The sequence below is a fragment of the Sminthopsis crassicaudata genome, chromosome 4, assembly GCF_048593235.1.
Source record: "Sminthopsis crassicaudata isolate SCR6 chromosome 4, ASM4859323v1, whole genome shotgun sequence".
NCBI lineage: Eukaryota > Metazoa > Chordata > Mammalia > Dasyuromorphia > Dasyuridae > Sminthopsis > Sminthopsis crassicaudata.
Genome location: NC_133620.1, coordinates 76,939,287 through 76,966,944, shown reverse-complemented (window position 1 = coordinate 76,966,944; position 27,658 = coordinate 76,939,287).

The following is a 27,658-nucleotide window of genomic DNA, read 5'->3' as shown; positions in this document are numbered from 1 at the left end:
ACTATAGTGGTCTAGAACTCTTTGATATTGGATAATGAGATTAATAATAGATTTCTATCAAGACTCCAAATGCTATAAAATGTATCAAATGTTTCAAAACTAAATTACCAATGTCACATGAAAAATAACCTTTCATTTGTCTGTAGGTAAGTGGATGTCAATATAATCTGCATATTACACTAACTAGTGTTTGCAAGATGAACATAAATATAGTATTCCAAAATTCAACCTTGTATTTGATGTGCAAGCACAGTTTTGTATAAGTATTCTTTTACAATGATGATACATGTGCTTTCTATTTTTAGGTAATTTGATGTTAACTTGAGACTGATGGATGGCCAGATTAAAATATATTATCTTAAAAAGTATCCATATCTGAAGGAGTAAGAACAGTGAATACATGAAAACTATTTTAAAAATGAAATTCTACATTGTAGAAAGGAAGCAGCAAACAATCTTTGGGGAGAGGTCTTTATAATTTTCTGAAGAAAAGACAATCACCACAAGGGCTAATTAAAATATCAATAAAAATTTAAAGAAAGACAAGACAAAATAATATTTTGTCTATTATGTATGTGCACATTATTCAATTTGCAAGTTCTAATTATAGCTTTATTTTATTTTAGTTTATTCTATATCTGTGATTCCTTTATATAATGAAAACCTTGTTAGAAAAATTCCTCTCCCAATGAAAGTCTTTATTCCAAAATTCTACAATTTATAATCTTTACATTGAGGTCTGTCTTCATGGAACACTGGATCAGGAGACTTGCTACCGCATTCCCTGCTGTACTCTTTGGACTTTTGCTTTTCTTGGTTTTCCTCATCAATCTCTTTCCCTGAGTAGGAGAACATGATCCTAGCTTTCATTTATATGCCATCTTCCTTTCTAATAATGTTTCTGACAGTAGACACCATTTCTCTTATTTGTATGTTTCCCCATTTGGCTGACCTATAATAGACATTTAATAAATGCTGTATCTATCTGTCTATTAATTTATCATTCTTAATTTACTCCAACAAAATAATGGTCTTTTTTCTCTCCAAAGCAAACCATCAACATATGTACAATTTAAAGTAGTTGTATTAGACTATCTCTAATACACATTTCAGATCCAAATCAACATTTTTTTGTTTGTTTTTTGTGTTTATGTTTTTTGTTTTTTTTTTACAAGATTAAGAATATTTGACATCTCAAAAGAGAATCTCTGCCTTTATTTTAACAGATACTGTGAAAAAGATGGTATGTATAAATTATTCAATGAAGATAACCAAATATTTAGGCAATTCTCTGTCTAGGGAGGAAATTTTTCAGAGTTATTTGAATTGTTTCTTGCTGGCTGCTTGCTATATTGTCTTCTTGGTCTGATAGTTCTAAAATTTAGCTATGATGTTTCTCAAAGTTTTCATTTTGAGGTCCTTTTCAGGAGGTTGTTGCTGAATTCTTTCTTTTTTTTAAATTAAAAGTTTTTTTCCCCAAAACATATGCATGAATAATTTTTCAACATTAACCCTTGCAAAACTTTGTGTTCCAGTGTCCAGTTTTCTCTCCTCTTCCCCATCCCCTATCCTAAATAGCAAGAAGTTCAATATATGTTAAATATGGTGGAAATATATATTAAATCCAATATATACATACTTGTTTATACAATTACCTTGCTGAACAACAACAAAAAAATGAAATCAAAAAGAAAAAAAAGTGAGAAATACAACAACAAAAAAGTGAAATTGCTATGCTGTGAACCATACTCAGTTTCCACAGTCCTCCCTCTGGGTATAGATGGTTGTCTTCATCACATCACTAGAACAGGACTAATCTTCTTATTGTTGAAAAGAGCCACATTCATCAGAAAGTCATCATATAATATTGTTGCTGTGTACAATGATCTGGTTCTATTCTCATTTAGCTTAATTCATGTAAGTCTCTTCAGGCCTCTCTGAAATCATCCTGCTGATTGTTTCTTATAGAACAATTACATTCTATAACATGTATATACTATAATTTATTCAGCCATTCTCCACTTGATGGACATACACTCAGTTTCCAGTTTCTTGCCACTACAAAAAGGGCTGCCACAAACATTTCTGTACGTGTTGGTCCCTTTCCCTACTTTAAGGTCTCTTTGGAATATAAGCCCAGTAGAAACAGTGCTGGGTCAGAAAGTATGCACAATTGGATAGTCCTTTGGTTATAGTTCCAATTTGCTCTCCAGAATGGTTGAATTAGTTCACAATTCCAACAACAATGCATCAGTGTCCCAGTTTTCCCACATGCCTTCCAATATTTGTCATTACCTTTTCCTATCATCTTAGCCAATATGAGATGGCAAATGTCATCTATAGGTGACAGTTGCTTCACACTACCCTAGGGATGCTGCTGGTTTCCTTCATGCTCTGGCTGGACATAAAGTCCCATCTTATTCTGGGATTCATGGGCTTCCTATTTTCCCTTTGTTAGATTCTCATAGCTAGACTCGTGATCTACTGGCTTCTGAATTAGAACAGAGTAGCCAATACTGTTATATATTGCCTAAGAGCCTCATGTGGCCAGAGACCACTCCACCATTAGTCCTTGTTGGGCTGTCTGAAATGATTGATTTATTGAACAGAAACTATATATCAATTAGTCTATAGATTCAAGATATTGTCAACTTAAACATTCTGAAATGTTTATAAGATGTGCTCCTTTATTTTAATATGGTTAGTGCGCAAATTGATTTTTTTTGTTTTACTAATTACAGAGAAGAAAACCTTTCTTTTTCTATTCACCAGGATAGTGACCATAAAAGTCATAGCTTTGCATTAAATGGAATATTCTGCTATAGATATAGTGAGGGTAATAAGGCAATGACTGAAATGAAAGAGACATGTAATTGTTAAAATTAAAATGATGACTTAGATAAATCTCCCAATAATGACAAAAAAGGGAATGCATTTAAAAGTTAATCCAGAGTTATAATTAATCAGACTAAGTGATTAATTATATATCAGAAGTGTGTATGTATGTATGTGTGAGAGAGACAGAGAGGGAAAAAGAGTGAGAGAGAGAGACAGATTCACAGAGACAAAGAGAGAGACAAAGAGAGACAGAAAGAGTGATAGAGAGAGATAAGGACAGAGAGTCAGAAAAACAGAGACAGACACAGAGAGAGAGAGAGAGAGACAGATCCAGAGACAGACAGAGAGAGAGAGAGAGAGACAGATCCAGAGACAGACAGAGAGAGAGAGAGAGAGACAGATCCAGAGACAGACAGAGAGAGAGAGAGAGAGACAGATCCAGAGACAGACAAAGAGAGAGAGAGAGAGAGAGAGAGAGAGAGAGAGAGAGAGAGAGAGAGAGAGAGAGAGAGAGAGAGGGAGGGAGAGGAGAGGAGAGGGAGAGGAGAGGGACAGACAGAGATAAACAGGGAGACAGAGAGAAGAGAGAAACAGCTAAGGGAAGTTATACCTTATTTCCTTGAAATTTTCTCCTTTTCACAGTAAGAATAGAGTGACTACATTCCAAAGGATTATAACAGAAGGTCTCAATATTGAAATAGTTAATGCTGGGAGTATTCATACAAAACTATAAGTGATGATTTTCAAGGGAAAGCTATCGTTGAATTCCTGACATTTCAAAATCTTTCAATGGAATACTATGTGAGCATTTTAAAAGCAAAGTTTATATAAACTAGGAATAAGCTAATTTAATATTTTAATATAACTCAATCTGTTAAATTATAGGAATGCTATGCATATTTACTCAAAGAACTATTAGCTATATTTAGAGTCAAACTTGAAAGTAACCTCAGAAGCGATCTACCTATTCCATTGACTTCATTTCTCAGATGAGGAAAATGAGGCAGAAAAAACTTACCTACAAAAGGTCAGATAACGGATGTGGAATTTGAATCCAAGTCCTCTAACACAATTCTGATGGTAAATACCTACACTCTCTGCTACTAGGACAGCTGAGGCTGGTGGCTTGCTTGACAAAAATCATAAGTTCTAACAAAGCAATAAGCTGAACTAAATCAAACACCAACACGATGAGACTACAGGAGGAAAGGAATGGGAAGGCAAGAAAATTAGCACAGGTTGGAAACAGAACAAGGCAAAACCTGTGCCAATCAGTAATCACATATATTCTGTGAATTATTGCAGTACTTTCAGTATGGGTAATTTTAAGGGGAAAAAAAGAAAGTAATGAATAACTTAATGAATATAAAAGTTAATTACTGTAATTGAATTAAAAAAATAATAGATAAATCAGTAACGGATAGCAGTTACTCTCACCCTTTAAATAACAATTATTTTAGTGCATAAGATGTCTCAAGAGGGATAAACAATATGACATAAGAACCAAAAAGTTAACTCAACCTCAATCTGTATTAACAGAATTACAAAATTCAAAATGAAGTTAATAACTAACTTGTTTTATGTTGCCTTCTAGCATATTATGTTTAATTAAAAAAAAACTAAAACTTTTTAAAGGAGGAAGTTGACAGTCATATGTGTCCAAAGAAAGGTGACATTCTGAATGAACTTTAAATCATGTCTTAAGATAGTCATTTTAAGGAAGTAGAGATGCTTTGCAATAAGAAGACAAGGATTTTGTTGTGACATTATAGTTAACTTCAAAGCTATAATTGACATTTTCCATTTGTTTTGCTGAGATGCATAGAGGAAAAATGGTAACATAGATAGCAATTCCATGGATCCAGGATTCATATTCATATAAGAAAAACATTTCCTAAACAAAGGATATTGTCCAAGATAGGAATGGACTTCCTCAGGAGATACGGATCATAGGATCACAGATATACAGCTACAAGGAACCATCTAATTCTATAGTTTCAGTTTACAGATGAGGAAACAGAGATCCAAAAAATAAGACATATTGTAAGCCCTATAAGTGTTATATGACTTCTGACTTGAGAGATAGAATACTTTCAACTTTACCACAACATTGGAATTTTTATTATTGAGGCTTGATGCCCACTGATTGGAGTTAAGTGAGAGCATATTCCTATTCAAATGTAATTTGTAATAAATTAAGTCTTTTTAATTCCTTTTTAAACAATTATATTATTTACTCTCTCTTATTAAGTCTTCCCTTTTTCAGGGTAATACTTTATATTTAATCTAAGACTAACAAACAGATGGCCTAATCAATGAGTAATTATTGACTTGCAACATTTCTGAAAAGTTATTTTCAAGGGTGAATGTTTTAATATCCCAAGAAAATTGTAATTTTTCTAGATTCACATATATTCCAATTCTCATCCTCAGCAATGTTGCATTTATGCCTTTCAAAAATTAAAATTTAGACTAAAATGAAGTATTCTTTAAGTATCAAGTGAAAAATAAATTGAAAAGCTGCTCTTGGATTTAAGTATAATATTTATTTTTGGCTCTATTTGTTTTCTCCCCATTTATTTTGACAGACAAGCTAAATGAAAGGAAACTTGTTAAAACTTCTTGTTAGTATTACAACCAACTTAAAGGGAAATATGATAGTTTACTAAATAAGACATCAATAAGTCATTTAGTAACTATAGGTTTCTGTGATTTTTTCACCAAATTTTAAGGTTTTTTTTTTTTTTTTTTTTCTCCCATGTTTGCTAATCAGGATGAAAAGATAGCTATTTAGGCTGCTCAACACAAAGAAAATATTTAATGGCTGTACCTCTACTGCCATCTAGACTTTGAATGAACAAAATACATTCAAGACTTTTAGAGGTGTTTATATATATATATATATACAATTTTTATTTCAGTAAAACAAATGCCTCGTCATAGTTAGTTTATTATTTTTAATAAAAACTTTCCTTATAAGTCAACAAAAGGCTACTATGATACATAAGAAAAAATGGAACATAAAATCATTCCATATTTTGAGATATAGGGGGGAATTTTTAGAAAATCAAAACAAGGAATGAATTCTGATAGTCCCAATGATGTAGCAAACATTATTGAATTATCAGTATGATTGTTTAACATGATCAAATGAGATTTACATTTTCCTGTACCTTGGCACTTCAGATTATGATAATTGTAAATGTGTATCCTGATTAAAATGCATCTTTGTCTATGTGTTCAACTTTCTAAGAAAAGTCTTCAAGCATTCATTAGATCAAAGGTTTGGGGTAAGTAATTGCCCCTTCTCCTTCCTCTGCTCCTTCACATGTTAATTGTGTTTCAAATATTAGATAAATAATTTTTCAGATAAAGTGCATGAGTCTAATATAACAAGAAATCAAGTGTCACACTGAAGTATGTATGGATAATTGTCATCTATTTATTGGACAATATAAAAGACTCAAATGCAACATGAAATATTCATTCTTTATGTATTCTGCAATGTGTTGCAAGAAATCAAAGTTTAATTCTCTTCAGAGCAAACCATATACCAAACTTCTTAAGCCTTCTCTATTGTATTAGAATTTTCTCTTTAAGTACATGCTACCTAGCTCACTTTTCAAATATCTCATTTGCTCACTGGTGTAGGTGTTTGATGTGCTATAAAGATGTCATTACATAATGACTATAGAGACAGACTTGGAGCCAGAAAGACAATGATTTAAATCTAGCTCTATTTATTCTCCAGGAACTTCAGTTATTTCTTTTATAAAATAGTAATATTATAACTACTACTGGAGAGGGTTGCTGTGAGGATCCAATTACTTCATACTGTTTAAATATGCTTTTCAAAAAAGCCTCTATTGAATGTCTTTGTTGAAGAACTCCTTGCTTCTAGAGACAGTCCATTCCAAATCCAGTCAAGAACTTTGGGAGCAATGTTTTCTTTTCTTTTCTTCTCTTTAAGATCAAGTTTAAATTTATAGTTTCAACTTCCTTTTCTCCTGCTCTAGCCATCTAAAGCAAAGGAAAATAAATATATCCTTTAATCTACATTATCTATTCCACACAAAAGTCCTTTAAATAAATGGAGGAGAGTTATTGTGGTATATTCTATCCCTGAACTGGTCATTCTCCAGATTATACATTGCTGAATTCTTCAACGGATTCATATGATATTAGCTCAAAGTGTTCATTAACCTGTTTTTCCTTTTGTACATACTTCCTGGAGTACAAATATCCCTCTTAATTTATGATACAAAGAAACAAGCACAAAAATCTAAGCATCTTGCCTCTTTTAATGTCAATTTTCAAATGTATTAGAGCATTGAATTTCCTTTTTTTCTTTTGTTTGTACTAAGTGCTGTTGATGCACACTGATACTTAGCTTTTAACTCCTTATATCTTTTCTAAAAGGGGAAAATGTGTACTTTTCATGTTTCATTCTTTATTTGTTAAGTTGATTTTTTAATATAATTTTGAGAGTTCTCGTTGTATGTATTTTTGCAATTTGTTGCAAGAAATCAAAATCTATTTCTTCTCAGAACAAACTATATACCGAACTTCTTAAGGCCTCACTTCTGCATTAGAATTTTCTCTTTAGTGAGAAGTAGATACTAGTTAGCTCACTTTTCAAATACCTCATTTGTTCACTGGTGTAGGTGGTGTTTGATATGCTATCTCATATAGATATAGAATATCTTAATAGTATTTAATTTTCCAATTACATGCAAATATATATTTCAATATTCATTTCTTTAAAAATTTGAGTTTCAGACTTTTCTTTATCCTTCCCTTATCTCCCCCATCCCAAGATATCAAGAAATCTCACCTAGGTTATACATTTGTAATCATTTTAAGCATATTTCCATATTAGTCATTATATGAAAGAAAAATAAGAACAAAAGGGGAAAACATGAGAAAGAGAAAGCAAACAACAACAAAAGAGTGAAAATAGTATACTTCAATCTATATTCAGTTTCCATATTTCTCTCTCTGGATGAGGGTGAAGAGACTTCCTATTTAAGAAAGAGGGAAAAGGAAAGGAGAGAAGGAATCAAGTTGAAGAGTCAAGGAGGGAGGAAGGAAGAAAAGATGGAAGGGGCCTTAGAAAATATTTATACATTCTACAACTACTTTGAGTTTCTTAGGTGCTTAAGAAATTTATGATGACTTGATTTGACTTGATATTTATTACTACAGTTCTGGAACTGAAGATTTGGGAAGCCTTCAAAAAGTATTTTTATACATAAGCATTCATTCTGTTGGGCTACTTGACCTTGGTGTATCTCTTTGTTTCTTCATAGAATATATTATTTGAGAAATACTAGTCTATCACCTATACAAATATGTTTGTAGCAGTTCTTTTTGTAGTAGCAAGGAACTGGAAATTGAGTGGATAGCCAAAAATTGGGGAATGGCTGATTATGTTATGGCATATGAATACGATGGAATATTATTTTTCTATAATAAATGATGAGTAGGATGATTTCAAGGAATTCTGGAAAGATTAACATGAACTAATGCTGATCGAAATAAAAAGAATCAAGAAAACAATGTACACAGTAACAAAATTAGATGATGTTCAACTGTGATTGATTTGGCTCTTCTGAACAATATTTGGATTCAAGGAAATTTAAATAGAGTTAGGAAGTAAAATGGCATCCATGTGCAGAGAGAGAGCTATGGAGACTGAATATGGATTGAAATTCATAGTATTTTCATTTTTCTGTGCTTGTTGTGTTCTTTCTCATTCCCCCCCTTTTTTGGTCTGATTTTTCACACACAACATGACGAATATGGAAATATATTTAAAAGGATTGTAAATGTTTACATGTCACATTACTTGCTATTTTCAAAAGAGGCAGAAAAAATGAGGGAGAGAAAAAATATAGAAGAGAGAATATAACGAAAATAAATGTTGAAAGCTATCTTTAAATGGATTTGGAAAAATAAAATATTGTTGAGAAAAAAATCCATTAGAGGTAGCCAAGTGGCACAGTAAATAGATCACTTAGCCTGAAACAATGCAGGTAGACCTAAAACCAGATTTTCACATTGTAAAAAAAATTACTATCTGTATAACCCTGGGCAAAGCACTTAACCTATATTGGCCTTACTTTACTGATGTGTAGCATGTAGGAAAAAAAAAAAGAAAAAAGAAAAAAAAAAACCTCCTTAGCATGATCCAAATATTCTGGGGAAGAATCTAGAATTATGCCAACTCTTCTGTGCATGCCCTTTAACCCAATAGTGCCATTACTGGGTACGCATCCCAAAGTAATTATAAGGGGAAAGGACCTACATGTGCAAAAATGTTTGTAGCAGCAGCTCTTTTTGTGATAGCAAAGAATTAAAGTATGAGCAGATGTTCATCAACTAGGAAATTGAATTGTAAAGGGATGAAGAGTGAAAGTAAACACTTGCTTCTACTATCTGCCTTCTAATCTTGTCTTCAAATGAAACTATTTTTTTCTAAAGTTATCAATTATCTCTTACTTGCTTAATTTGATGTCATTTTCTTAATTCTCAGCTTTTCAATGTCTCTTCACCATTTAGAACTGTTAATCTTTCTCTGCTCCAGAAAACTATCTATTCTAATTTTATGAACAATATGTACTCTTGGAAGCATAGGATTTGATACATAAAAGGTATTTAATACCTATTCAATGACAGGTTGAAACAGGATAACTGTTTTTATGTATTTGAAGGACAGAGACACAAACAATAAGGGCACTTATTCTGATGAGCCCCAGCTAGCAAAACTTGGAAGAACACATAAAACTGATAAGAATGTACTCAGATTTGACATATATTTTATGTTTCTAAGCAATAAAGTTGTCCACATTTGAAAGGCACAAAAAATACACATTAGAAACTAAACATTACAAATCCAATTATCTGATAATTTTATTGTTGGAAATGAACTTTACACTGTTATTTACAAAAGAAAAAAATTTTGTTCAATGATTATTATGCAAAAATTTTTATTGAAAATACAAAACAAAAGAAAATTAAGACGCAACCCATTGGACAAAAATATAAGTAGCTAAATAAATTTTGATAACTCAAGTATTGATTGAACAAGCATTTATTAAGTGAATTCTATGTGGAAAATATTATTTTCAGTACTGGAGAAAAAACTGAAAAACATTTTAGGAGGATATTATTAATTATGATTATGATAGAAAAATGTATTTTGAAAGTAGGTATCTAACCTGGATTTAAAAGCAAGATATGGATTTTCATGATTTGACATTGGAAGAAGAAGTTTTCAGTGTGTGTTTGTATTTTAGCTGAGAAACAGACACATTAATGCTGAATGTCTAACAAATTTAAAGTGATATTGTAAAGAGATTAACATTCAATAATGAGGTGTAAGTATTTAAATATTATTTTTACATAACAAAATAACACAAAACAAAATAGAACATTGCCATGTTCACAGCAGAATATCAGAGAGGGTTCAAAATATATAACAGTAATGACCAATTCAGGAAAGAATATGTAATAGTAGGAGAAATTATATTGATTAATGTTCATCTTTACTTCCATATATATTGTTCTTTTCTTTTCTCCTGGGCACACTTTTTATTTTATTCTATTTCCCCCCCTCTTTCATCCCCTTTTACCTCCTCCAAGCAGTTTATAGCTAATTTATGTATAGATAGATACATAAATAGATAGATAGATACATACATACATAATACACACATATCCTGCATCCCCACAGGTATATACACTCATATTTTCTTATCTCTGCTAATTCTTTGTTTTAATTGTGCTCCTTAACTTACCTTGTTATTATTTAGCCTCCTGGCACCAATGAATCCTTTCCTTGTCTTCTTCTTCCCCTACCCTTTGCTTCCCCATATTCCCATCATTTCCTCTTTATTTCTTATTTCTTTATAGATTTTGGAGGGTGGTACACACACATACACACACACACACACACACACATATATATATGTATGTATATATATATATGTATATGTATATATATATGCATTTATGTATATATATATGTATATAGATGTATGTATGTGTATATATGTATGTATGTGTATAGATGTATGTATATAGATGTATGTATATGTATATCTATACACATGCATTCGAATATATATATATATATATATATATATATATATATATATATATATATATATATATATATATATATTAATAATAACCTGCATCTGAGATTATTGATTACTAGGGCCATACATATCAATCTTCCCCTGGAAACTGATGAAGATGAACCTATGTTAAGATGCCAAACAACTTTTCTTTATTGTTAATCTCAGTAGAGGTTAGCAGGAAGCAAGAGCAAGTGTATGTATGTCTCTTCATCTCTCTCTCTGCTTTTCTGAATCTCCCTACATCTCTGCCTCTCTCTACTTCTCTCCACATCCTTTTTTGCCTATGGATTCAAAGCTAGCTATTTATATTTATTCTCCTCTGGGATTACCCCATGCCTAGCTCACTCAGCACTGCATAAGTGGATCCACAGAAGGGAAACACCTGGAGTTAGTGCTGCTTCCTAAGAGGAGATCCAATAAGAGGACACAGACCTCTCCATCTCAAAGGAACACTTGTAATACAAAATCTCTTGCCTCGAGGCCAAGCCCCTTTTTAACCTCCTGGGTTCACCCAGCAGCTGACATGGCATACATGGCAATTCTCAGAAGGAAAGTCCCTAACCATATATGTGTGTGTGTGTGTGTGTGTGTGTGTGTGTGTGTGTGTGTGTGTGTGTGTGTGTATTCTATTAAGTTCTGGTTTGTCTGAAAGAAAATCCTGAAAATCTGCAAGTTCACTGAAAGATTTTTTTTTTCATTCAATATTAAGGATACTTTTTCTGGATAAATTTTTGGCCTCAGACCTAATATTGTATATATGATTCCAGGACCTGCAGTCTTTTATTGTCACTGCTGATAAGTTCTGTAAAATTCTAATAGTATTCCAATAGATGTGAATTATTTTCTTCATTCTTGCAAAAATTATTTTGATTGATATTTGGCAATATTATTTTTTCATTTATCACAAAGGATCTCTTTGAAGAGGTGACTGGTGGATTTTTGTTCTATTTCTACTTTCCCCTTATATACTACTTTTCCAGGACAATTTTCTTGGATTATTTCTTGTAATGTTGCATTTTTTTTTTTTGGTCACAACTTGCAGGTAGTCCAATTATTTTTTATATTTTATCTTCTTGCTCTGTTCTCCAAATCTGTTGTTTTTTAATGTTTCATATTCTGTTCTATTTTTTCATTCTTTATTTTCTGTTTTGTTATTTCTTGGTCTCATAGTTTCACTGGCTTCCGTTTGACGAATTGTAATTTTCAAACAGTTATTTTCATCTTTGAAACTCTGTGTCTTCTTTTCTAGTTAACTTTTTACCATAATATTATTCTTTTTCTTGGATTTTATTTTTAGTTTTTCTGTAATGTCATTTGATTTCTAAATCAAATGAGTTCTATAAATTGTCTCTGGGCAGAGAGCCTTTAATATTTTTTTAGGTAGAAGAAAAAAAAATTTAACTTCACTGTCCTTGTCTGGAAATGAACCCCCATTTTCTTCTGTATTCCTAAGTAAGCTTCTATATTTGGATTTTCTTTGTTGCCATATTGTTGTTGTTTTAAATAAAAAGTATTAGTGTAAATACCCTTAATTCTGGGGTAAGGGAATAATGCCCCTCACTTCATTTAAACTTTCCCTGTTGACCTGGAACCCCAAACCAAGAGCTCCATACTCCTGCAATTGCCAAAAGCCTGCAATATCTTGGCCCCATTGCCTCTGCATTTCTAGTGTGCTGATATTCCCACAAAACATCTTCTCCCTGAGGCTCAAATTTGTTCTGTTTGTGGGGGAAATGTGAGGGCTTCAAATAGATAGATAGACACATACATTTGGATAAATTTATAAATTAAGGTGGAAGTAGAAAAAAAATCTACATTTTATTTGAGAAATTGTGTAGGGCTTCCAATGATGCCAAGTTGTTTCTTTATCAGTAATAAATCTAACTCTTTTTTTAAATACACCATTAATCTTTGGAGCTATAACTCAAAAAACAACACTTTCCAAAGAATGAAAACTGAGTGAACTAAACAACGAGAAGGATTGTAATGTAGATGAAATAGTGTTAAAGTTTATTGTCAAAAATAAGGCATTTTTAATAAAATAGATAAACCTTTGGTAAATCTGATCAGAAAAAGAAAAGAGGAAAATCAAATTGTTAGTCTTACAAATGAAAAGGGGGATCTTTCTACCAATGAAGAGGAAATTAGAGAAATAATAAGGAGTTACTTTGCCCAACTTTATGCCAATGAATTTGATAACTTAAGTGAAATGGATGACTACCTCCAAAGATATTGGCTTCTTAGATTAACAAAGGAGGAAATAAATTGCTTAAATATCCCCATTTCAGAAAAAGAAATAGAACAAGTTATTAATCAACTCCCCAGGAAAAAATCCCCAGGAGCAGATGGATTTACATGTGAATTCTACCAAACATTTAAAGAACAATTAGCCCCAATGTTATATAAATTATTTGAAAAAAATAGGGGATGAAGGAGTCCTACCAAACTCCTTTTATGACACAGATATGGTACTGGTACCTAAACCAGGTAGATCAAAAACTGAGAAAGAAAATTATAGACCAATTTCTTTAATGAATATTGATACTAAAATCTTAAATAAGATATTAGCAAAAAGACATCAGAAAATCATCCCCAGGATAATACACTATGATCAAGTAGGATTTATACCAAAAATGCAGGGATGGTTTAATATTAGGAAAACTATTAGTATAATTGACCATATTAATAATCAAATTAATAAAAACCATATGATCATCTCAATAAATGCAGAAAAAACATTTGATAAAATCCAACATCCATTCCTACTAAAAACACTTGAGAGTATAGGAATAAATGGACTATTCCTTAGAATAATCAGGAGCATATATTTATGACCATCAGTAAGCATAATATGCAACAGAAATAAATTGGAACCTTTTCCAGTAAGAGCAGGAGTGAAACAAGGTTGCCCACTATCACCATTACTATTCAATATATTACTAGAAATGCTAGCCTCGGCAATAAGAGCCGAGAAATAGATCCAAGGAATTAGAGTAGGAAATTAGGAAATCAAACTATCACTCTTTTCAGATGACATGATGGTATACTTAGAGAACCCAAAAGACTCTGCTAAAAAGCTATTAAAAATAATTAAGAATTTTAGCAAAAGTGGCAGGATACAAAATACATCCACATAAATCCTCAGCATTTTTATATATCACCAACAACATGCAACAGCAAGAGATACAAAGAAAAATTCCATTCCAAACAAATGTTGAGAGTATAAAGTATTTGGGAATCCATCTACCAAAGAATACTCAGGAATTATAAGAGAAAAATTACGAAACACTTGCCACCAAAATATAGTCAGATTTAAATAATTGGAAAGACATTCAGTGCTCTTGGATAGGCCGAGGGAATATAATAAAGATGACAATACTCCCCAAACTAATCTATTTATTTAGTGCTATACCAATCAGACTCTCAAGAAACTATTTTAATGACCTAGAAAAAATAACAACAAAATTCATATGGAAGAATAAAAGGTCGAGAATTGAAAGGGAACTAATAAAAAAAAAAAAAAACTCAGAGGAAGGTGGTCTAAGTGTACTGATCTAAAGCTATATTATATAGCAGCAGTCACCAAAACCATTTGGTTTTGGCTAAGAAATAGACCGGTAGATCAGTGGAAGAGATTAGATACAAAGGATGAAAAAGGGTACATCTACTGCAATGTAGTCTTCAACAAATGCAAACATTAGGCATAAACATTCATTATTTGAAAAAAACTGTTGGGAAAACTGGAAATTAGTATGGCAGAAATTAGATATGGATCCACACTTAACACCATATACCAAGATAAGATCAAAGTGGGTCCATGATTTAGGCATAAAGAATGAGATCCTAAATAGATTAGAGGAACAGAGAGTAGTCTACCTCTCAGACCTGTGGAGGAGGAAGGAATTTATGACCAGAGGAGAAGTAGAGATCATTATTGATCACAAAATAGAAGATTTTGATTACATCAAACTAAAAAGTTTCTGTGCAAACAATACTAATGCAAATAAGTTTAGAAGGGAAGTAACAAATTGGGAAAATATTTTTAAAGTTAAAGGTTCTGATAAAGGTCTCATTTCCAAAATATATAGAGAACTGACCCTCATTTATAAGAAATCAAACCATTCTCCAATTGATAAATGGTCAAAAGATATGAACAGACAATTCTCAGATGATGAAATTGAAACTATATCCACTCATATGAAAGCATGTTCCAAATCACTACTGATCAGAGAAATGCAAATTAAGACAACTCTGAGATACCACTACATACCTGTCAGATTGGCTACGATGACAGAACAAATAATGATGAATGTTGGAGGGGATGTGGGAAAACTGGGACACTCATACATTGTTGGTGGAGCTGTGAAAGAATCCAACCATTCTGGAGAGCAATTTCGAACTATGCCCCAAAAGTTATCAAACTGTGCATATCCTATGATCCAGCATTGCTGCTACTGGGATTATATCCCAAAGAAATACAGAGAATGGGAAAGGGACCTGTATGTGCCAAAATGTTTGGGGCAGCTCTTTTCATAGTGGCTAGATACTGGAAGATGAATGGATGTCCATCAATTGGAGAATGGTTGGATAAATTATGGTATATATTGGTTATGGAATATTATTGCTCTGTAAGAAATGACCAGCAGGAGGAATACAGAGAGGCTTGGAGAGAGTTACATCAACTGATGCTGAGTGAAATGAATAGAACCAGAAGATCGTTGTACACTTCAATGTTGTATGAAGGTGTATTCTGATGGAAGTGGATATCTTCCACATAAAGAAGATCCAACTCACTTCCAGTTGATCAATGATGGACAGAAACAACTACACCCCGAGAAGGAACACTGGGAAGTGAATGTAAATTGTTAGCATTACTGTCTATCTACCCAGGTTACTTATACATTTGGAATCTAATACTCAATGTGCAACAACAAAATGGTATTTACACATATATATTGTATCTAGGTTATATTGTAACACATGTAAAATGTATTGGATTGCTTGTCATCAAGGGGAGGGAGTAGAGGGATGTAGGGGATAATGTGGAAAAATGAATACAAGGGATAATGTTATAAAAATTACTGATGCATATATACTGTCAAAATTATAAATAAAATTTAAAAAATAAATAAATAAATAAATAAAAATTAAAAAAACAAAAAACAAAAAAAAAAACAAAACAAAAAAAAATAGGGCATTTTGTAAAAAGGAATATTTAAGAAATATTAAAATGGAAATGTTAATGGGTTTTTAATTCATAGATTTTTAAAAATAATTGATAGAGTAAATGCTCTATAGTTGATTAAAAGATCCAGAATAATCCCTTCTGTATACTTGGTAGATTATCTTTCAAAATCACCCAATCAATACATATTTATTATATGCTTATTAGATACCAAACACTTTGAGATTCTGTGCATTAAAAACTACTTATTTCATAATTTAAATAATTAAATAATTTAGCTCTTGATTTCTTCTTTCCTACTATCTGTCTACATTTGTTTTGGTATAAATTTAACCTTTATTCAATATCAGTACTGCAAAATAACTTGGAGGCAATATGAAGAATGTTCTATAAGGAAAAGGGAATACCTGCCTTCAAATCCTTTTTCTGATAATTTCCCATGAGGCCACAGATTATTTAATTTAGTTCTTGACACTTCTGTCAAATGTAAAATTTTGTAGTTGTACTATGTGATGTTTTTATCTAGTCTAATCTAAAAAGAAAAGTTGCTTATCTAAGGAAACTGTTATTCTATTACATTTTTAATAGTTGGCAATAATATTCCTATGTGTTTTCCAGAAAGGATCTCTTTGAAGTGGTGGTGGTTGTATTTGTTTTTTTCTATTTCTACTTTCCACTCATGTTCTACTACTCCAGGACAATTTTCTTGGACTGTTTCTTGCATTATTGCATTATTGTTTCAAAGTTTGTTTGTTTAGGTTTTTTTGTTTGTTTGTTTGTTTGTTTTTTATTTTTGTTTTTGGTCACAGCTTTGGGTAGTCCATTAATAGTTTCCAAAGTAATATTTCTCTATGTAGTATTATATGAGAGATCATAGGCAAGAATTCAAAGCAAAGGGCAAATGTCTAGGATAAAACCTGCCATCTGTATTATTTATTAAATAGCCAATGGCTCCATTTAAGTATTTATTATAGACAATAATTTCCATTTTTTCATGAGCATTGGGGAGAGCCAGATGTATTATGAGGAACAAAATTATTGAGAGCCTTCATATATGGTAAATGGTGATAATTTGTAAAAAAGACAAATTAGAAATAGTAAATTCTGTTATTTGTCACCAATCAACTTAATATCTGGATGACTGTATAGAAATCAACATGGTTACAAAGGACAAAATGTTTGATTTGTTTATGCCACTGTAAGTTTGTAACTTGTGTGAATATATAGATATATAGATATATGTGCACACATGAATACATAATAGAAAGAAAAATTCAGGTATAGATAAATTTGAGTCTATCTATATGCACCTAATTTTTACATATTTATATTTGTCTCTAGTCTAAAACGCTATATAGATGTTTCTGTATATCTAGCTCTGTCTAGAAAGACAGAGACACACACATACACACACAGAGAGACAGAGAGTAGAGATTTGAAACCATTGACTAGTGAGTATAAAACTTTCTTTTACCAAATTTTGCTCCCTAAGGAATATGAGCGTATTGAACAATTAAGTTTATATCTTGGTATTTGAAGACTAATGGACATATGATTTCTATCCAATAAGATAAATTATTTTCTTTGAGTTCCAAGTTCAAGATATTTTGAGGCTTATTAATAGACAAGTTCCATTTACTTACTAATGCTTGGCACAATTCCTAGCGGGTGGTTAATACTGTTTTATTGGCTGATTATCTAACAATACTATATTTCCTGGATCAAAAAAAAAAAAAGTGAAAACCAACAAGAAACAAAAATTTACATAATAACTTATCTATAATATTTTAATTATAATTATATAATTTCCAGAATGTTTTTTCATTATTAGTGTAAATTTTGCAATTTAGGTACTTCACCATAATCAATTGAAGACAAAGCATACAAATCACCAGAATTAGAATGTAGACAATCTGAGTTTTGTTTTGTTGTGTCTTAAGAGAATTCTAAAATGGATTCCAAAGTGTTAATGCCAAGAGTTATACTGGCAAAACACTGAGCATTATGTTAGGTTATAAAAAAGCCTGAACCAGAAAATATATGCCAGACTATTTGCACCATCTGCTTCCTAAGCATTAGACCTACTGAAGTGTCTGAAATGCACAGCTGTAGAAATGTGGCAGCTAATCCAGTCTCACCTCATGCTACATGTCATTTGCTTGACATGATACTTGCATTGGCTATTCACTGATTCACAAAATATCAGAGATGGAAAAAAAAGTGGTAATCTAGTCCAATCAGCAGAAAAAAAATTATTAGGTTATTAAAAATCTTTAATTCACTCATTTATTGAATCAGATTAAATGATTTGTGCCTTGATTTCTTCTTTCCTACTATCTGTCTACATTTGTGTTGGTACAAAGCTAGCCTTTATTAAATACCCATAGTGCAAAATAACATGGAAATATCAAGAAGTGATGATCTATAGGGAAATGAGAAAATCTGACCTCAAATTCTTCCTCGATAATTGTGTGACCAGAGATTATTTAAATGACCTCTTAATACCTATTTTCCAAAATGTAAAATTTTAGTATTGGATTTTTTGATTTCTACAAAATTACTCTTCACTTAACTTCCAAAGAAATCTTCCTAAAGTACAGATTTGTCCATTTCTTTCCTCTTTTTCAATAAGCTCCAAACACTCTTCAAAATTAATCAAATGAATTGTCATCTGTTTATTTTTTTAAAGTTTTTTGAATCCTGGATCCTTTCTAGCTCTTCAGTCTTCTTACATTATACTCCCACCTGCTTACTCTGTAACACTATACTTAAGTAAAATGGCTTTTTTTTTTTTTCTGTTCCATAAACATAACACTCTGTTCTCATGTCCAGGCAATTACACTTAATGCCTTTGTGTCTGGAAATGTTTCCTTCCTTAATTGGGCCTTTTCTCTTCCTTCCAGTTAGCTCACCTATTTGCTGGAAGATCACTTTATTATTAACCTACCTTAGCCTTGAAACCTTATAGTGCCTTCCCTCTGAAATAACCTTCCAAAAATACAGTGTGTGTGTGTGTGTGTGTGTGTGTGTGTGTGTGTGTGTGTGTGTGTGTGTATAATGTACCTAAATCTTTGTATGCTTTCTTCCACTGGAACATAAGATTTTTTTCACATAGATTGTGACTTTCTTAGTATACCCAGTATTTAGTACACTAATTGACACACACTATATATCTCATACATGATTAAGGTTGATGACAGTATTACAATTCAGTAAATATTTAATATTCTTATACTATGTATAAGATACTACAATAGGAGTGGGGGATACAAAGGAAAAAAAAATTCTCTATCCTCCAGAAACTTACATAATACTAAGGCAGAAAAAAATATTTAAATAGAGGAGTTAATATTTCTATCAGCAAGGATTTAGCACAATAAATTTAAAACATCAAAATGTACTACCAATAGGATAAACATGAATAACACTAAGGATTATATCAAGTGAGATTAAAGCATATTTCAAATATGGAGATGGACTTGTGGGAAGACACGAGACTGGGAGATAGGAGGATATATTCTGGGAGTAAGTAAAGTAGCTTGACTGAAAGGCAGAATATATGAAAGATTATGATATGGAATCAATTAACCTGAACACACAATCTGGAAATATATAGCTTTAAATTTAGACCTGAGGAGTTTTCATTTTATGCTAGAGACAATCAAGAGATTAGTGCTTTAGGAAAATTAATTCAGCAATTAGGTGAAAGATGAAATAGAAAGTGCAAAGATGGAAAAGTATAATCAAAGTAGAAGATAATTGACTGAGTCCAAACAAGAGTTAAAGAAAGTCTGAAAGCAGGTGGTTGTGTGAAGTAAAGAGGATGGGCATGAGAGAAGTCATGGATAGAGAATTAACAAAACCTAAAAACTGTCCAAGTGTAAGTTGGAAGTAGAAAGAAGTAAGGATAAATTTGAGTTTTCAAATTGGGTTACTGAGAAATTATGATTTTTGTGAAAAAAAGTAAGTTGGGAAGAGTGCTTTTGTTAGGAAAGGCAATGAGTCCTTTTGACAGATTTGAAATACTTAAAGACATCTATTTAGAAATTGATGATGCCGAAATAGAGCCAAGGAGATTCATAAAGGTTTCATTTCAACCCCATTCACATAGGGAATGTGATGAGATTACCAAAAGAGAAAGGAGAAGGCTATTTAAGATTATATTTTAAAAGATGATATTCTAGTAGCTATGAAACAATGCTATTGTATAGTTTAGCTAATTAATTACTACATACATAGTCTGATTAAGATTGCTCAAAATATATTTTGTTTAAAGAAATTTACTAAATGTCTACTATGTATCATTAACAACAACAACAAAAAAATAGAATCTATAACAACAAGGATTTCAAATACTAATAGGTGACTAAAACATACCCATAGAGAAGTAAATACAAAATTCATGCAAAATAATTAAAAATAATTTCAAGATGGAAATAGCAGTAATAATTGGGAAGATCCTTAGTTAGATCATTTGAATATTAAGATGTGGATTTTAAGAATAATTAGTGTGGAAAGTGTTTTGTTGTTTTGCACATATAGTTTCTGATTCTCCCTTGGCAGATAGATTCCTAAATATTTTATACTATTACTAGTTACTTTAAATGGAATTTCTCTTTGTAATTCTAACTGTTATATTTTGTTAGTGATATATAAGAATGCTGATAATTTATGTCGGTTTATTTTGTATCCTGCAACTTTTAAAGGTGTGGATTATTTCTAATAGCTTTTTAGAATTTCTGGGGTTCTCTAAGTATACCATCATATCGTCTGTAAAGAGTGATAGTTTAGTTTCCTCATTACCTATTTTAATTCCTTTAATTTCTTTCTCATCTCTTATTGCAATGCTACATTTCTAATACAATATTGAATAGTAATGGTGATAGTAGGCAACCTTGTTTCACTCCTGATCTTATTGGGAACGGTTCAAGTTTACCCTCATTACATATGATGCTTACTGATGGTTTTAAATAGATGCTCCTGACTATTTTAAGGAAAAATCCATTTATTCCTATGCTGCCAAGTGTTTTTAATAGGCATATATTGGATTTTATGAAATGCTTTTTCTGCATCTATTGAGATGATCATCTGATTTTTTGTTAATTTGGTTGTTAATATGGCCAATTATACTGATAGTTTTCCTAATATTGAACCGGCCCTGCATTCCTGGGATAAATCCTATTTGGTCATGGTGTATTATCCTGGGGATGATTTTCTGTAGTCTTTTTGCTAATATCTTATTTAAGATTTTAGCATCAATATTCATTAAGGAGATGATTGGTCTATAGTTTTCTTTCTCAGGTATTGATCTACCTGGTTTAGGTATCAATACCATGTCTGTGTCATGAAAGGAATTTGGTAGGACTCCTTCATCCCCTATTTTTTCAAACAGTTTATATAACATTGGGGCTATTTGTTCTTTAAGTGTTTGGTAGAATTCACGTGCAAATCCATCTGATCCTGGGGATTTTTTCTTAGGGAGCTGATTAATAGCTTGTTATATTTCCGAAATGGTACTATTTAAGCTATTTAATTCCTCCTCTGTTAATCTGGGAAGCCTATCTTTTTGGAGGTAGTGATCCATTTCACTTAGGTTATCAAATTTATTGGCATAAAATTGAGCAGAGCAACTTCTTATTATTGCTCTAATTTCTTCTTCATTAATGGAAAGTTCCCCCTTTTCATTTTTAAGGCTAACAATTTGATTTTCCTCTCTCTTCTTTCTGATCAGATTTGCCAAAGGTTTATCTATTTTCCTGGTTTTTCATAAAACTTATTCTTAATTTTACTTATTAATTCAATAGTTTTTTTTTACCTTCAATATTATTAATTTCTCTTTTTAATTTTAGAATTTCAAGTTTAGTATTTAATTGGGGTTTTTAATTTGGTCTTTTCTAGCTTTTTAAGTTGCAAGTCCAATTCATTGATCTTCTCTTTCTCTATTTTCTTCAAGTAAGCCTATAAAGATATAAAATTTCCCCTTATTACTGCTTTGGCTGAATTCCACAGATTTTGGTATGACGTCTCATCATTGTCATTATCTGGAGTGAAATTATTAATTGTGTGTATAATTTGCTGTTCACCCAATCATTCTTTAAGATGAGTTTATTTAGTTTCCAATTACATTTTGGTCTATTTACCCCTAACTTTTCGTTGAATGTACTTTTTATTGCATTATGATCTGAAAAGAAAGCATTTACTATTTCTGCCTTCCTGCATTTAATTTTGAGATCTTCATGTCCTAATATATGGTAAATTTTTGTATAGGTTGCATAAACTGCTGAGAAGAAAGTATACTCCTTTCTATCACCATTGAGTTTTCTCCAAAGATCTATCATACCTAATTTTTCTAATATTCCATTTATCTCTTTAATTTCTTTCTTATGTGTTTTGTGGTTTGATTTATCTAAGTCTGAGAGTGCAAGGTTGAGATCTCCCACTATTATAATTTTACTGTCCATTTCTTCTTGCAAATCTCTTAACTTCTCCTTTAGGAAGTTAGATGCTATACCACTTGGTGCATATAGATTTAGTATTGATATTGCTTCATTGTCTATGCTACCCCTTAGAAGGATATAATTTCCTTCCTTTTCTCTTTTAATTAGATCAATTTTTGCTTTAGCTTGATCTGAGATAAGGATAGCTATCCCTGCTTTTTTTACTTCACCTGAAGCATAATAGATTCTGCTCCAACCTTTTACCATTACTCTGTATGTATCTCCCTGCTTTAAATGTCTTTCTTGTAAACAGCATATTGTAAAATTCTGACTTTTGATGCAGTCTGCTATCTGCCTACGCTTAATGGGAGAGTTCATTCCATTCCCATATACAGTTAAAATTACTAATTCTGTGTTTCCTGCCATCATATTATCCCCAGATTATGTTTTTTTTCCTTGCACCCCTGAACCCCTTCCCAAGTATTAAATTTATGGACCCTACGTGTGTCACAGAGCCCTACTTCTTTAGTATCCCTCCCTCCTCCCTTTAAATCCCTTCCCCTTTCTTGTACCCTTCCCTTATTACTCTTTTCCTTTTCCCTTTTCTTCTCCCATCTTTTAATGAGGTGAGAGAGAATTCTCTGTAAAAAAAATATGTCAATTATTTTCTCTTTGACCGTACTCTGATGACAGTAAGATTCACACAATGTTCCTGCCCCTCTCTAAATTCCTCACATATGATAGGTTTTCTTGCCTCTTTGTGGGATATAGTTTCTCTCTTTTTATCTCCCCTTTTCCTGTTTTCTGACACTATTCCCTTTCCATTTCTACTTCCCTTTTTCATGCTATATCACTAAAATTATATTATACATGTGGTCTTTATGTATATCCACAACAAAAATACAGTTCACAAGAGGTCCTATTATCTTTTTCTGCTTCTCTTGAGTCCTATAGTTGGAGATCAATTTTTTAGTTTAGATCTTTTTTCCTTTGTAACAAATGGAATTCATCAATATTATTAAATGTCCATCTTCTTCCATGGAAGAAAACTTTCAGCTTAGCTGGGTAGTTCATTCTTGGCTGTATTCCAAGTTCTTTTGTTTTTCAGAATATCAGATTCCAGTCCCTTCAACCATTCAATCCTTTAATGTATAGGCAGCCAGATCTTGAGTGTCCCTTATTGTGGCACCTTGGTATTTGAATTGTTTTTTCCTGGTTGCTTACAATATTTTCCCCTTAGTCTGATAGTTTTGAAATTTGGCCACAATATTCTGTGGAGTGTTTTTTTTTTGTTGTTGTTGTTTTTGTTGTTGTTGTTGTTAAGGATCTTTTTTAGAAGCTGTTTGATGAATTCTTTCAATGCCTATTTTACCTTTTGATTCTATTATCTCTGGGCAGTCCTCTTTGATGATTTCCTGTAATTTAATATCTAGTTTGTTTTTTTTTTGTTTTGTTTTGTTTTGTTGTTGTTGTTGTTGTTTTTCCACCATAATTTTTAGGAAGTCCAATAATCCTCAGTTTATCTCTCCTAGATCTATTTTCCAGGTCTGTTTATTTTTCAAGAAGATATTTAATGTTTGTTTCTATTTTTTTTCTTCATTTTTTTGGTTTTGCTTCACTGATTCTTGGTATCTCAATGATTCATTCATTTCTATTTCTTCAGTTCTGATTTTTTTATGAATTATTTTCTTCATTATCTTTTTTTTTACTCCTTTTTATATATGTCCAATTGAATTTTTAAGTGTGTTGTTTTGCTCTATGGATTTTTTTTCCATTTCACTATTTTATTTTAGTGAGTTATTTTCTTTTTTCAATTCACAAATCCTACTTTCTTGGGAGTTCTTTACCTTTTCCAATTCACAAATCCTACTTTTCTGGGAGTTCTTTACCTTTTCCAATTCACAAATTCTGTTTCCCTGCACTTCCTGGAAGTTTTTTTTTACCTTTTCCAATTCACATTTCAGGAAGTTATCACTCTTTTACATAGCTTATCTGTTCTTTCTACATTTTTCTTCTAGCTCTCTTTTAAGATTTTTAATAGTCTCTTCTAGGAGAGTCTTTTGTGTTGGGAACCAACAATTGTCTGGAGACTGTTTGCTCTTAATTTCCTCGGGGTTGAGGACCTGCTCTCTTTCTGTACAGAAGCTATTGATTGTCCTTTTGAGTTTTTTTTACTCTTTTTTTAAAAGCCTGTTGGGTCTGCCTTCAGGGCCAGGAGGTTACCAGCTTCCTCTGCAAAACAGGGATAGATGTATGGATGTCCTGCCAACTAGCTACAAATAGTGGCCAAGTATGGGAGTGCTCTGGGAAATAGTTATCCAACCATAGTGACTTTAGCCTGTAATGCCGAGCTACGGGGGTGCCCTGCGAAGAACCCCACTGTGCAGCTTAATGACTTCCCTGGGGCAAGAGGCTGAGCAGTGAAAGTGTCACTATTCCAAGACAAAGCCTCCTGTGAGGCTGTGGGTATTAACAGTTGCCAGTGAATAGTCCCATAAGTCACTAGAAGTGGCTCTGCCCAAGGAAGCACAATCATGCTGGGAAGTTCTATTGCTCTAGGCCAAGGCCCCCACTGTGCAGATTAGAGGTTACCCTGGGCTGTGCCCCACTTCCATGCAGATTTGCAACTGCTCTGGCTGTGCTGCAGAATGCAACTTCACAGTTGTGCGGTCTATGCTGAGTCACTTCCAGTTTGGCGGGGGTACAGCCAGATCCTCTTAAGTTCTGGCATTTTAGAGTACCCTATATCTCTGGCTCTAATTTCTATGCTGGTCCACTACTTTACAATTAAGGCAAAGCAGTCAGCCAATGGCAGATTTGTTTCCAATACTTTTCTAGGCACAGAGGCTACCCCGGTCCCTGGTCTACTCAGGACACCAGTCTTTCCTATATCCCTGCCTGTTTCTGGTCTGTTCCCACCCCTCAGGACAAACCTGCTCTGGTGGTCCTCCAGATTATCTTTGGCTGGTAAGTCATTGTACCTTTAATCTTCGTCAATTTCACCAGTCAAGAACTATTTTTGAGGCTGAATTCAAAGATTGGTAGTGAGCGCATAAGAGGACTTTAAAGAGTCCTGTGTGCCTTCTCCACCATCTTGGCTCCACCCCTTTTAGCATAATTAGTCACAGACCTTTGAAACTCTAAAATTTTAAAATAATACCCAACCTTCTACAACAACTTCTCTCCAATCTTCTATGACACATATTTGAATGTACAACAAATATTATTTTCTCAATTACAAAATCAGTAACAAGGACAGTGATTTTTACATGAGATAACTGGGTTGATGCATTTCCATTCTCTAGACTCAAATTAAATAATTTCATATTTTCAGAGAAAGAAATCTAAAAATAGATTTTATATCTATAAAGATAAGGCTGTCAGGTATATGCTCTGTAAGCAATGGACACTATGTTGTGGCTGCTGCGATGATCTTTTAATGACAATTCTCTGATGGCTGAATCAACAAAGGTTTGTCACATTAATTATATAAGTGGTAGGATGCTAATAGAACAAGGACAGAATGCATATCCCTATTTATTTCTTGAAGGAGACAATTCATTTACTGCTAAAATAATAGGTAAAGGCTTTTCCTTGGAAAGGGGAAAATGAATGAAAACTTGGACTCTTTTGGTTTGTGAAAACAAGCACAATAAATTGTTGGATTCAGGTGTGTTGCACAGCAATTATCTTGGTGATGAATTGTGCCTTGAGATGGGTTCCAGGTGCAGTACTTGATGTATAATAGGGAAAGTCACAGAATAAGTGAACACTGAGTTTTCTGTAGGGTTTATAGAAGCTGAGTGATCTAAAGTAGTGGTTCTCAAAGTTTTGTTTTCAGTATTTTATAATATCAAAAATTATTGAGGATACATCCAAAGAGTTTTTAAATGTGTTGTATTTATAGTTATTTACCATATTAGAAAAAAAAAAGCTAATTATTAATTTGTATATGCTCTGAAAGGGTTTCAGAGACCCCAGTATTCTCTGGATTACAGTTTGATAATCATTGATCTAATGTCCTCTTGAATCTGTTCTTTCCTGATATTATTTTAAACTCAAATGACAAGGGGGCAGCTGGACAATACAATGTATAGAGAATTGTTTCTGCCTCTCCAGTCTGGAGGACCTGAGTTCAAATTTGACCTCAGGCAGTTAGCAGTAGCTGTGTGACTCTGGGCAAGTTACTTAATACCAATTGTCTCACTGAATAAATAAATAAAATATACCTAATGCAGAAAGTTTAATCATGATATTACCATCCCAAATAAGAATTATGTATTCAAAAAAGGAATTCATTTTAGTTGCTATTTTAAAAATTGAGTGCTTTTGTTGTGCTTTGTTAAATGAAAATTTAAATGTTAGTCTGAGAAAAGTGGTGAGTTTTAAAGGATTTTAATGATTGAAAGCAAAGATTCAAGCTGTGACCTAAAGTACTTATTATATCAGCAACAATAAAATGATTCTTCACAAAAATTGTATCATGGGTATGTAGTTTTATGCATATGAATTTGATCAGTGTAGTTAACTATGCAATAAGATAGGGTGGAAAGCACTGAATTTTGAAGAACCCACATAAGTTTAATTTTCCTTATCTACCATCTCTTAACCTTTTGACCATATCCAAGACAAATGACCTTTTGAGCTTCAATTTTTCATATGTAAAATGAATAGGATACTTCTAGTTCAACCTAATAGTAGGATCCAGCTTTTTAATATTTCTAAATAATCTTAAAAGATCTGTGATTTCATTAATATAGGGAATTTATGAAGGAAAAATCACCAATTTAGATCAACATCTCTTCTGTAACTTAGACTTGAAAAGTTACTTGGGATACTGAAAAAGAAACTTATTTGCTGTATCAGAAAATGCTATGGAAAGCAGGATACCATGACTCAAGAATAAGGTCTCTATGTTCTATACCATGATGATTAGATATTTGAAAGTTCACTAATGCAAAATTATTTTTCCTTGATTTTTTCCAGCTATTTCATATATGGATACCAAAAAAAAATCTCTTTTAGTTATCTTTGTTTTAATGGCTCTAGTTAGA